The 12,822-nt window shown below is 38.5% G+C and overlaps 1 long non-coding RNA gene across 1 annotated transcript; it reads right to left on the bottom strand.

The window, feature by feature from the left end:
• On the bottom strand, positions 1–1,747 carry LOC117162400 (uncharacterized). The gene is made up of 3 exons (XR_004465209.2): positions 1,419–1,747; positions 1,136–1,264; positions 1–888 (listed from the first exon to the last, which is right to left on the bottom strand). It is a non-coding gene; the product is annotated as an uncharacterized LOC117162400 (long non-coding RNA).
• Between the last annotated feature and the right edge of the window lie 11,075 nt (positions 1,748–12,822).

Here is a 12,822-nt window from a genome sequence, read left to right on the forward strand (position 1 = left end):
TGGAAGATACGCAGGTACGAGTCGTTACAGTTTTGTCGTTGCAACGATTCCCGCTGCGTAATTTGATAATGAACAGTTGAAAAATAGCAGCGTTGTGTCCGTACTCTTTAATATCCCATTATATGGAAGTTAACGACCGGAAAATACACCGCTCAACTACTTGAAGGAAGTAGCTCATGAGCAAGTCTTTTGTATCCTCGCAATGGTATAATTCCTGTAACGTCTCGTTCTCGGAGGATTTATTTCGTTGATTTGTACTTGTTTATTGCTTTTGTGTTTTCATGAATGGAGCATGTCGCATGCGAATCGTAATATGGTTTTAATGGCGTTTCGACTTCAATGATATCAGCGGCTGATTGCGCTTCCCGTAAGAAGCTTCCAATCATTATGTATTTTAGGAACAACAAATAAGGATATTTAGAGAACGAATTAATTATTCAATTGTTCGCGCAAGAAATACCTGTCTCTTTTTCGAAAGTTATAAATGCTGTTTTCAAAGAGTTCCTTAGCTCACCATAAACCAGATAAGAATCTTTGGTTCCGTCTAGAAAAAGAAACCTTCAGATCAAACCGAAAGGGGTTCGGATTATATTTTCTAATCGTATTTGTATATTTCTTTTTACGGTCAGCTTGTCATCCACGTACAATCGAACAGAGAGTCCATTAATTATTTCCCTTCGACTTGTTTCAGGGGGAGCATCTCTGAAGCCATGCCGGCTGACGAGTTCGCTGGAAATCGAAACAGAAGCAAACCAAGACTGCAACCACCTTAACGAACCGCTATTATCACTGGCAAGGTCATCGGGCAGATCTAATCATGCTCACGCCGACCATGCTTCCTGTGCACTCGTTCCTCTTTCTTAACGACGTCAACCAGAAGATCGGGTGCTAAGAAATTCGAAATCGAGTTGATTGAAAATCTCAAGGAATATTAAAAAAAATACGAATAAACAATTTGATATAGAAATCATCCATTTTGGGCAAAGAAAAGAAACAATCAGAAAAAGGAATAACCACAGAAGCTCTGAATTTCATTGCTTCCTAATGGTACTTCCTTGGATATTTTTACATTCTGGAGGCGTGAACGAACTCTGAAAAACAGAAACGACTTCTATCGGATGATCGAAAGAACTACCTGGACACTGAGTATAATTATTCACACGTGCGGATGCCATTTCCGGCATGTTTCTCCATGAAGAAGGTCAGCTTCAGTTTTTGCCACTTGTAGATAGAAGTTGAAGTGGCGGACGTCTTAACGAGGTTGCTAGAATGTCAAAGAAATAGATGAGGGAAATATTATGAAGATATATTTATGAATATCTAATTGAGCATTTAATTAAGAACTTAATCGAAAGACCAAAATAAGTTGGTTCTTGAGACCAAGTACCTATCTAAGTATAATAGTCTTTTGTACTTACGGTTTAGTAAGAGGACTCGAGTAAAACGATTACTCGTTAAAAGGAACAATAGAATAATCATGCCTCCGCAGACGGTGGTCTCTGCTTTCATGCCTCATCGCGGAGAATCTCAGCGAAAAAAGTGTCCCGAAGCGTGAGCTGAAAGGTGGCTATCTAGGCTGCCTAGTGAATGCCGTCGCCATGGTGGAGCTGGCGTGTAGCAACTCCCTAAGTCCAGGAACCTAATCCTGCGTCAGAAAGACAAAATTCGCTACGGAGAAAAGTAAACAAAAATATATATATAGGGAAGAAGCGACAAAGATTAAAGATCGTTAAGAATTACAGGTAATTTAATGATAAAAGGGAGAAAGAATTGTGTAAAAATTCTACTGGAAAAGAAAAGAAAGATTAAGCCTCCAACGAGAAAGACGTGCTCAGAAGCGAGTCCTGCGTAGCGCCATGTAGAGGAGCAGGAAGAAAATATTGGTAATCTCATCGAACGACGAGCGCTTGATATTCACAATTAGAACTCGATATTTTAGCTTCTTATAATATCCTAATAAACTGTCATTTATCGATTACAATTGTCCTGTCGTATTTTATTGTGTTTGCTTTATAAATGTGAACTTTATTCAAAAAGGGTTCATCGATATAACGGTATTGAAGAGAACTACTCGAGAAACTATATAGAGGATTTAATTAATGTGTGGATCAACGTATGTATCACTATATGTAACAATAATATTGACTGTATATGTACGTGTGTAATAAAAGATTTCCGGTTTACAATGTTTACGATACTGATATAAAAATACCATATAGAGGATTTAATTAACGTGTATATCTACGTATATATCATTATATGTAACAGTAACATTATGTGCATATGCGTATAATATTGGTTAAATGTTAAATGTTAATATTGGTTAAATGCGTTAAAGTGAAATGTTATTTACCTATTCAAGATAGCAAAGTAGACATACCATATAGAGGATTTACTACTGTTAGCACTCGGTATTCTCGTATTCAAAGTATTTAACCAAATAATTTGGGAATCCAGCGGACGAGCTTGTATTTAATATGATTATATTTAATATAACAACTTTACTCAATATACGCGTAGGATTTTAAATGTCATGAGGGTTGCAGCGGACTCAATTTTAATGTACCTCGATATCTTAGCTTCTTATAATATCCTAATAAAATGTCATTTATCGATTACAATTGTCCTGTCGTATTTTATAGTGTTTGCTTTATAAATGTGAACTTTATTCAAAAAGAGTTCATCGATGATTATCCATTACAGGTTGTTAATAAACTTGAATTATGCACAAAGGAATTGCCGTTAATAACTTAAGATTCTCTGCCCGTCGTACAGGGTACACATAGTAATTATTCTCGACGATCGTAACGTTTAAGTCCAATTCGAGCTTATAGTCCCATGCGAGTTAAACAACGACAATAGTTTGAATTTCTATTTGTTCGTTTGTCGTCTGTTTATACCCGGAGCACCTGCTGTAAACCAATACAAAATTTATTAGATCTATAAATAACACATATAAAACTTATTAATTTATAATTAATATAAAATAGGAGAGCACGAAACTTCCTATTTTATGGATATGTTAAATCTTTGCAAAAAATACCATATCATTAGTATCATTTTAATCGTTCTAAAGGATTTAGCCGCATAAAGCTGTGACCCTTGGAAGAATCGATGTTCACGCGTGACAAATTGAAATTGTGCGAAGGTTCCGGTACGAACATCACAAGCCGAACATCGATACCAGGGGCACAGGCACATGTTCTGGGTTCATTATATATTTATAAAAGGCTGACGATTCAGTAGATGGTCCGGGTAAATTTAAATTGTAAATGAACGCATTGCTGGTTTCAAGTAAAAGCCTGGATAAGAGCGGATATGGTATGAGAGTCTGTCGTGGAAAGGGGAACAGGCCGCTTTTATTTGTAAAGTTTGAATCTCCTCGATATTGAAGATGTTGAAGCTGCAAGTATGTATTTCATTTTAATCCATTCGAGACCGAGATTTAATTGTAAAACGATACCTAGGTGTCGGTACGATCTGAATGTTTAGTTGGAATGATTCTGTGTTTTACTCTCTCCAGGGTATCCTTTTCATACTTTGATTTTAAATCGATGACAATCTTAAATAGTATGCCTCATATTTTTAAAATATAAAATTATATACTATGTTATTCTATAACGTATTATGTACAGTTATATATATATATATATATATGTCGGAGATGAAATGAAAACCGGAGCCTTCCCTATGCAATTTTGAGGAAGCCTTTTAATGCTTTAGCCCAGATCTTATCATAACTGTAATTAAGTAATTGTCATCTGTAATTGTTTGACATTTGTGAAAAGCGAAAGTGGGTTCGAGGTGACAACTGGTCGCTGAACGTAGCCACGGTCACGGGATAAACGTTTTGCCTGACGAAGGTGTGGATCGGTTGTATTGTTCTCCCTAGAAATCACATAGAATTGTAATTTAGAGATGTCGATATAATGGGACACACGTTGTATGAGGAATCAATCTCCAGACAGAAACTGCCTAGCAACGGCGTTTGGATCTTTCTCGATGTTTCCAAGGAGTATATAACAAACTTCTGACAGATATTGCCTAGCAACAACGATTGGAACCTTCTCGATGTTTCCAGCGAGAATATCACAAACAAATGCAGTCGGATTACGAAAAAGATTTGAATCAGAGAGGCATTCGTGTGATCGCCTTGGAAAGTGATACATCGAGTAATTTTTCCGAGTGATTCGGCAAACGTATTTTTTTGTGTTATAAAATTGTTTAAAGTTTTCCCGTTGACCGTGGATTCGTTTGAACCCCGGATCATTGTTTATAGCGTAAATTAAATTCAATATTTGTAAATTTATCAATCGTTAATTTTCATTATTCGTTAAATTAGTAAATCGTAAGATATATTATTCGTTTCTTTTATTGTTCGATAAAACTTATTATTCTTTAATCTAATTAATAATTTAATTTATCATTTGTTAATCAATCATATCATTTATAAAAATTCATTATTCATAATATTTGTAAAACCTTGTTTATTCGTGTAAATATACTCTCTGTTTTGTAAAACAATGGCTAATTCAAACGAAGAATCGTTACGCGCCTTAAATCCTAATGTTAACCCGACATCAGAAGTGGGATCAAGCCCAAGTGTCACTTTGGAACAACTCATGAAAATCATGAACCAGATGACTCAGCCTAGGGAGCAAAAGTCGAGTATGGAACCTAAGGATGTAACGTTGTCACGTTTTGATCCTGAAGGCACGGGCGCTGATCCATTCGCGTGGTGTTCATACACAGATGTGATTTTGAAAGACTATCCGATGCAAGGTAGTGTGTTACTTTCTGCTTTAAATCGTGCCCTAAAGGGATCTGCTGCACATTGGCTTTCACAAATAGTGCGCGGTGGAAAACTTTCCTGGCCAACGTTTAAGGAACAATTCCTTTCGCGTTTTGGTGGCAGAGAGACAGCCGCCACGGCATTAATAAGGATGTCCAGAGAACGACCGACGGAGATCGAAACTCTAGGAGCTTACGGTAGTCGCCTCCGTTCCATGTTGCAGATAAAGATGCAAGATCTAACGATGCCCGAAGTACTCAATGCCTTAACTCTTTATATGCTAAACTCACAAGATCAACGCTTTCATCGATTAACGCTCGCAAATAATATCAAGACGGAGGAACAATTTTATGAAGAAATGAGAGCTTATCCTTACAACGATCTGCCGGCAACTTTGTTAGGAAATACATCGGAGGAACCTGAAGTTAAACGACGCAAGTTATCGCATTACCGGGTGAAGTGTCATTATTGTGGTACTCTTGGACACAAAATAACGGAGTGTCGCAAGAGGATGCGTAGTGAACAGCGGAAGGATACAAAGGATACAAAGGATACAAAGGATACACAACACCAGGAAAGAAACCGTCCAGCTTCATCGTCCAAGGTGGTTTGCTTCAAGTGTCGTGCGGAAGGTCATATCGCACCTGATTGTCCACAACTGCAGAACAGAAAATCCGGCTTCAAGAATGAACGTCGAGTCGACTCCTGTGTGGTAGAGCCTCCAGCTGGTAAATTAAGTCATCTGGGTGAGTCGTACCCATTTTATTTCGATTCCGGAGCCGAATGCTCATTAATCAAAGAATCCGTAGCTTCGAAATTTTCTGGCAAACGAACGACTGATGTAGTAATAATGCGAGGCATAGGGAATACTTGTGTTAACAGTACATCTCAGATTTTATCCACTGTATGTATTAACGGTTTTACATTGGAGATAACTTTTCATGCCCTTTCTGATAATTACTTAAAATACGATATCATGATTGGTCGTGAAATTTTGAGCCAAGGTTTTGACGTGAATGTTACACGAAACAGTGTCGATATTTGTAAGACAAAAATAGTTAACGCTTGTAGCAGAGTCGCGGAAGATGTGATCAACATTAATGAGGTCGACACTGATGTAGTCGGTAACGATAAAGATCGATTGATTTCTGTTCTCGAGAAATACAAAGAGTCATTTATTACGGGTTTTCCGCGGAATCGTGTAAATACGGGTCAATTAGAAATTCGTTTAATTGATCCCAACGTTACCGTGCAACGAAGTCCTTATAGACTCAGTGAGGAGGAGCGGGGAATAGTTCGAGAGAGGATAGGTGAACTGATCCGAGCAAAAATCATAAGACCGAGTAATTCACCATTCGCAAGCCCTTTATTACTTGTTAAAAAAAAGAACGGTTCAGATAGATTATGTGTAGATTACCGAGCATTAAATAAAAACACCGTCGCGGATCGGTACCCTCTTCCTCTCATAGCTGATCAGATCGCGAGACTGAGAGGGGCGAAATACTTTATAAGCCTGGATATGGCCAGCGGGTTTCATCAAATTCCTATTCACCCGAATTCGACTGAATATACCGCGTTCGTTACTCCTGATGGTCAATATGAATACATGACGATGCCGTTTGGATTGAAGAATGCACCGTCTGTTTTTCAGAGGGCCATTTTCAATGCCTTAGGTGATCTTGCTTATTCATATGTTGTCGTTTATTTGGATGATGTTTTAATTATTGCCGATACGATAGATCAGGCGTTAGAAAGATTAAACACCGTCCTAGATACCCTCGTAAACGCCGGATTCTCTTTCAACTTTTCTAAATGTTCTTTCTTGAAGACGTCAGTACTTTATCTGGGTTATGTGATTCATAACGGAGAAGTCCGACCAAACCCAGGTAAAGTACAAGCCTTGAGCTCTTTGCCCGCACCAACGACTGTTACACAGCTTCGGCAATTTATTGGTTTAGCTTCTTACTTTCGAAAATTTGTTCCTAAATTCTCACAGGTAATGAAATCTTTGTATGCTCTCACTTCCGATAGCAAGAACATAAATTGGACGGATAAACATGAAAAAATTAGGCAAAAAGTAATTTCTATTCTGACCAATGAGCCGGTGCTAATGATTTTTGACCCCAAATATCCAATAGAACTACATACGGATGCTAGTTCCGAAGGATTTGGGGCTATCCTAATGCATAGGGTCGAAGGTAAAAATAGAGTAGTTGAGTATTATAGCAAGCGGACTGGCCCTGCGGAATCTAGATATCATTCTTATGAGTTAGAAACGCTGGCAGTGGTAAACGCCATCAAGCATTTTCGTCACTATCTGCACGGTCGGGAATTTCTTGTTGTCACTGATTGTAATTCTCTGAAGGCATCCAGTGACAAGGTACATTTAAATGACAGGGTTTACAGATGGTGGGCTTACCTGCAAACTTTTACCTTTGACATTATGTATCGGGAAGGCAAACGAATGGCTCATGTAGATTTCTTTTCGAGAAATCCCGTAGATCTGGATCACCGTACGATCAACAAAATTGTAGAGAAAGAAATCAATCTATCTGAAATCTCCGATGATTGGTTGTTAGCAGAACAACGTCGCGACCCACAAATCTCTGAGATCGTCCGTAAGTTGCAAAATGAAGAGCTCGCGGAAGATATTGCGAATACGTATGAATTACGGTCTGGTACACTCCATCGGAAAATACAGAGAAAAGGTAGAACTCTTTGCTTGCCCATTGTCCCAAGGGGTTTCAGGTGGTCCGTCATTAATCATGTGCATCAGTCTATTATGCACTTAGGTTGGGATAAAACGCTTGAGAAACTATACGAGTATTACTGGTTTGAAGGAATGGCGAAATATGTTCGCAAATTCGTTGAGAACTGTCATGCTTGTCGAGTTTCGAAGGCTAGTTCGGGTAAAGTACAAGCTGAACTACATCCCATACCTAAGACCAGCATACCCTGGCATACGGTACACATGGATATAACGGGTAAATTAAGTGGTAAGAGTGACTCGAAAGAGTATATCATTGTTTTAGTTGATGCTTTCACGAAATTTGTATACCTGTATCATACTCGTAAATTAGATTCCTTTAATACCATTATAGCACTTAAGTCCGCTATATTTTTATTCGGCAATCCCTGCCGGGTAATAGCAGACCAAGGAAGGTGTTTTACGGGTAAAGATTTCCAAAATTTCTGCCAGAATAGACATATTAGACTTCACTTAATAGCAACTGGTGCGAGTAGGGCCAATGGACAGGTAGAGCGTGTTATGAGTACGCTGAAAAATATGTTAACGACGGTGGAAACGACCGGGCGATCTTGGCAAGACGCGATTGGGGAAATACAACTGGCTTTGAATTGCACTACCAATCGTGTAACCAAATCAAGTCCTCTGGAATTATTAATTGGGAAGGCAGCTAGGCCCTACGGTTTATTGTTGCCTGATAATATTGAGGAAAAGGAAGTAGACATCTTCAATGTAAGGCAACAAGCGATACGGAACATAGAGACTTGCGCCAGTTATGATAAAGACCGGTTTGACAAAACGAAAGCGAAGATAGTTAGGTTTAATCTCGGTGACTTTGTGTTACGTAAGAACGAGGAGAGAAACCAAACAAAGCTAGATCCGAAATTCAAGGGTCCATTCGTGATAACGGAAGTTTTAGAGGGGGATAGATATATTTTAAAAACTCTAGATGGCAAACGGTCATATAAGGATAGACACGACAAGTTGAGAAAGATGCCAGATGGTTGTATTCCTGCTGAGTTGGATGTCTGCGGTGATGACAGCGACGGTGATAATAACGATGCGAGCACATTGATCTCTGGGAATCATTAACGCCGCATTGTGGTCATAGTAATATACCCAGTGTAGTGTATGCGCCTTTTTATAATACTCCCAGTGTAGTGTATGCGCCTTTTATAATTCTCCCAGTGTAGTGTGTGCGCCTTTTATAATTCTCCCAGTGTAGTGTATGCGCCTTTTATAATACTCCCAGTGTAGTGCTTGTATTTTTATAATATCCTCACTGGTGCCCTGCGCTTTCTATATTATCCTCACTGGTGCCCTGCGCTTATTATAATATCCTCACTGGTGCCCTGCGCTTATTATAATATCCTCACTGGTGCCCTGTGCTTTCTATAATATCCTCACTGGTGTCTTGTGCTTTTTGTTATGCATCCAACGTGGTTATGTGATTCAACAAACTGAGATCTTTGTGTGGAGTCGAAAATGATCTGTCGTGTCACTGCGGTCTGACTGGTGATTTACGGAGTGCAACTGGTACTTTAAATACAAACTATAACACTAATTTGAGTTCTTTTTTCATTTCCTTGCTTGTCAAATTTTTGAACAGAGCTTGTTGCTGAATTGGACCCTTGACTTATTTGGAACATCTAATCGAATGGTAAATAATATCAGTTACACCGAGTCTAATGTTAAAACTCTGTATTTTAGCTGCACACGAGGACGTGTGATAGTCAGTATGGCCGTGTCGGAGATGAAATGAAAACCGGAGCCTTCCCTATGCAATTTTGAGGAGGCCTTTTAATGCTTTAGCCCAGATCTTATCATAACTGTAATTAAGTAATTGTCATCTGTAATTGTTTGACATTTGTGAAAAGCGAAAGTGGGTTCGAGGTGACAACTGGTCGCTGAACGTAGCCACGGTCACGGGATAAACGTTTTGCCTGACGAAGGTGTGGATCGGTTGTATTGTTCTCCCTAGAAATCACATAGACTTGTACTTTAGAGATGTCGATATAATGGGACACACGTTGTATGAGGAATCAATCTCCAGACAGAAACTGCCTAGCAACGGCGTTTGGATCTTTCTCGATGTTTCCAAGGAGTATATAACAAACTTCTGACAGATATTGCCTAGCAACAACGATTGGAACCTTCTCGATGTTTCCAGCGAGAATATAACAAACAAATGCAGTCGGATTACGAAAAAGATATTATGCAGAGAGGCATTCGTGTGATCGCCTTGGAAAGTGATACATCGAGTAATTTTTTCCGAGTGATTCAGCAAACGTATTTTTTTGTGTTATAAAATTGTTTAAAGTTTTCCCGTTGACCGTGGATTCGTTTGAACCCCGGATCATTGTTTATAGCGTAAATTAAATTCAATATTTGTAAATTTATCAATCGTTAATTTTCATTATTCGTTAAATTAGTAAATCGTAAGATATATTATTCGTTTCTTTTATTGTTCGATAAAACTTATTATTCTTTAATCTAATTAATAATTTAATTTATCATTTGTTAATCAATCATATCATTTATAAAAATTCATTATTCATAATATTTGTAAAACCTTGTTTATTCGTGTAAATATACTATCTGTTTTGTAAAACAATGGCTAATTCAAACGAAGAATCGTTACGCGCCTTAAATCCTAATGTTAACCCGACATATATATATACATATATATATGTCGGATCATCACTGGGAATGGGGTTGTGGGCGTCAAATGAATCTTCTCGAGGATTAGCCATTGATACAGTACACACAGGCGTAGTTTATTGCAATGATAGAATTATTACAGTCTTAACAGTTGATCACAGCGGTTCGGCACTCGCGACGCTAGTGACGATGTTCTCGGGCTCAATAACGAATCCGCGGCCAACGGGATGACAACAGAACGTTCACACAAAGTCTAAGTCTGAAAATAATCACTGATCGCGAAGGCGTTACTCCTTGATCGATGAGATCGCGAGCGAGAATGCCTTTCCTGTCCCGATGATGCCACAGAGGAAAACTATACTGGGGTGTGTCTAAGGACACGAGATCATCGGATTCGTCGAGGAAAGCCTTCGTTTAGGAAGTAAGGGAAATTGACGTTGCTGCTAATTGGTCAATCTCCATATCGGTGGTTAGAAAAAGATGCTAGCCGCCCTCGAGGGAAAGTTGCTAGTGGGAGACGCCGTTCGTTAAAAAATATGTCTCCCCTATCTTCCCGTAGCTGGGACAAAGACTGTTTGTCTGTTTGAAGGACTTTAGTTAACTAAACCTTAAGATTTATTACGGGCCCTCGGGCTAGCCGAACATGTACTGCGGAGACGCATCGACATCTGGCAATCATCTTACTCGAAGAATAGGGTCTGCGTGTGGCGAGCCACGGGACAGAAACCGTTGGAATGTTTACTGTCGCGTGTCGCCACGAATATTTCTTTTAAGGAGAGCTATAGAATTACTCCATACCTTGTTAGGCAAAACGTTCATCCCGTGACCGCGGCTACGTTCGGCGACTGACTGTCGCCTCGAGCCCAAGCTCATTATCACAATTCTCGAATAATTACAATCGGGTTGAATAACTACAATTGTTTGATTACAGCTATAGTAGACTCTAGGTTACAATGTTGCGGGGTTATCCAAAATTCCAAAGGCTCCTGTGCTCTTTTCATCTCCGACATATATATTTGAGGACTTACTCGAAAATGGCACCTCCTCCACCAATCTAAGAATGGCAATATTATGATTGTGTATGTTTTCTATTCCATTCATATGTGCACAATGTGCTGCGGTCAAAACATGCCTAGCCGTTATCAGGGAACCTCCGTACTTCCATAGTGGTTTGTCTGGGTTTCGGGGATTACGAAAACTTAATGCAGCGATCCATGGCCAAGCGCCTAAAATGCAATAGTCATAGTTGTGAATATACATAATTTTTTCTCACATAATGAGTAACAACGATTATTACCTATTCGATATTCGATCATACAGCAGACGATAAGTACATACGTACAAATACTCTGAAATAGAGATTTGATAAAGACAGAAATTAAATTTTTATTCCAGTGGAATACAAATTATTAAATAATTCTATATAATTTCTATTTGAACTATACTGAACTATAAAGTTCAAACGTGTAATTTCTGCCCTAACAGTTTTTGATCTCTATCTATATTATTACTCCTATATCAATTTTTTATTTCAAGCAAAAAGATACTCTTCCTAACATGGAGTAGAAGAAAGAAATAATTCAAGTTAATAAGTAAAGTTACTACCGATAAAATCATAGCATTATTATTTAGTCTAATTGAAATGTACATTGATGTGCTGTTTAATGCCTTTAAAGTTCATTCTTTGCAGTAAATGGCTTATTATTAATCGGAAAGAAAGACATAAAACGTGCCTTCTTGATTGTCCGGTGTGGTACGTACATTCTGGATCAAACAATTTTAAAACATTTATACAGTTCAAAGATGCGTAAGAAAGCGACACCGATTACTCAACTTTCGAAGTAAAAAGCCGATCAAGTCCACCGGATTGCCCTACAGACACGTATTAATCCGTAAGAGTTAGTCAACATGTTGATAATAATTATCTAAAGAAACTTTCCACGTGAAAATATAAAATTTTAATTGATTAGATATTGTGTTAGCCATACTTAAGAAAGAAAATGAAAATGAATGAAATGAAAGAAAAGGACTACCTTCAACCTCATTTTTTAAATAAACACTTTGTCAGTTTTGCGGTAAATAAATTCTTAGGAATTCAGGACAGTTTTTAGTGAATCATTTTGTTTCGACCGTTCGCGGAGAGACGCGATCGCGAGATAGCACGTCAACGAGAGTTGTAAGTTCCCGTTACGATTAAATAATCGACGCCACGAACTGATCGATCCCCTTATTTCGATTATGATAATAAGGGTAGTTCAATGAAATTCCACAGAATTAACACAAATAAATTAATGTTTATTTCAACAACTTATTAACTAGAAAGATATAAAAGGAACAAAAAAAATGTAACTGCGTTTTGGTTGATAAGTAATGCGCGACATACCACATGTGTTGACGGTTCGACTTCTCGAAAAGTTCTGAACGCCTTTCGATTTTTTTCGTTTTTTCTGGAAGGCGACCCCCACTACGTTCGGATCACGCCACATTCTTTTACTGCGAGGTAAAATACGGGCCACGAGTCGACGTTTCTGGAAGTCGCCCTGCTTAATGAACCACGCGCTTGCCACTACAATGTTTGTTTGCCGGGCAGACGCGACGATCCGTCTGCGACATTATAGTGGCG

Source organism: Bombus vancouverensis, unplaced genomic scaffold (genome assembly GCF_051014615.1).
Source record: "Bombus vancouverensis nearcticus unplaced genomic scaffold, iyBomVanc1_principal scaffold0034, whole genome shotgun sequence".
Lineage (NCBI taxonomy): Eukaryota > Metazoa > Arthropoda > Insecta > Hymenoptera > Apidae > Bombus > Bombus vancouverensis.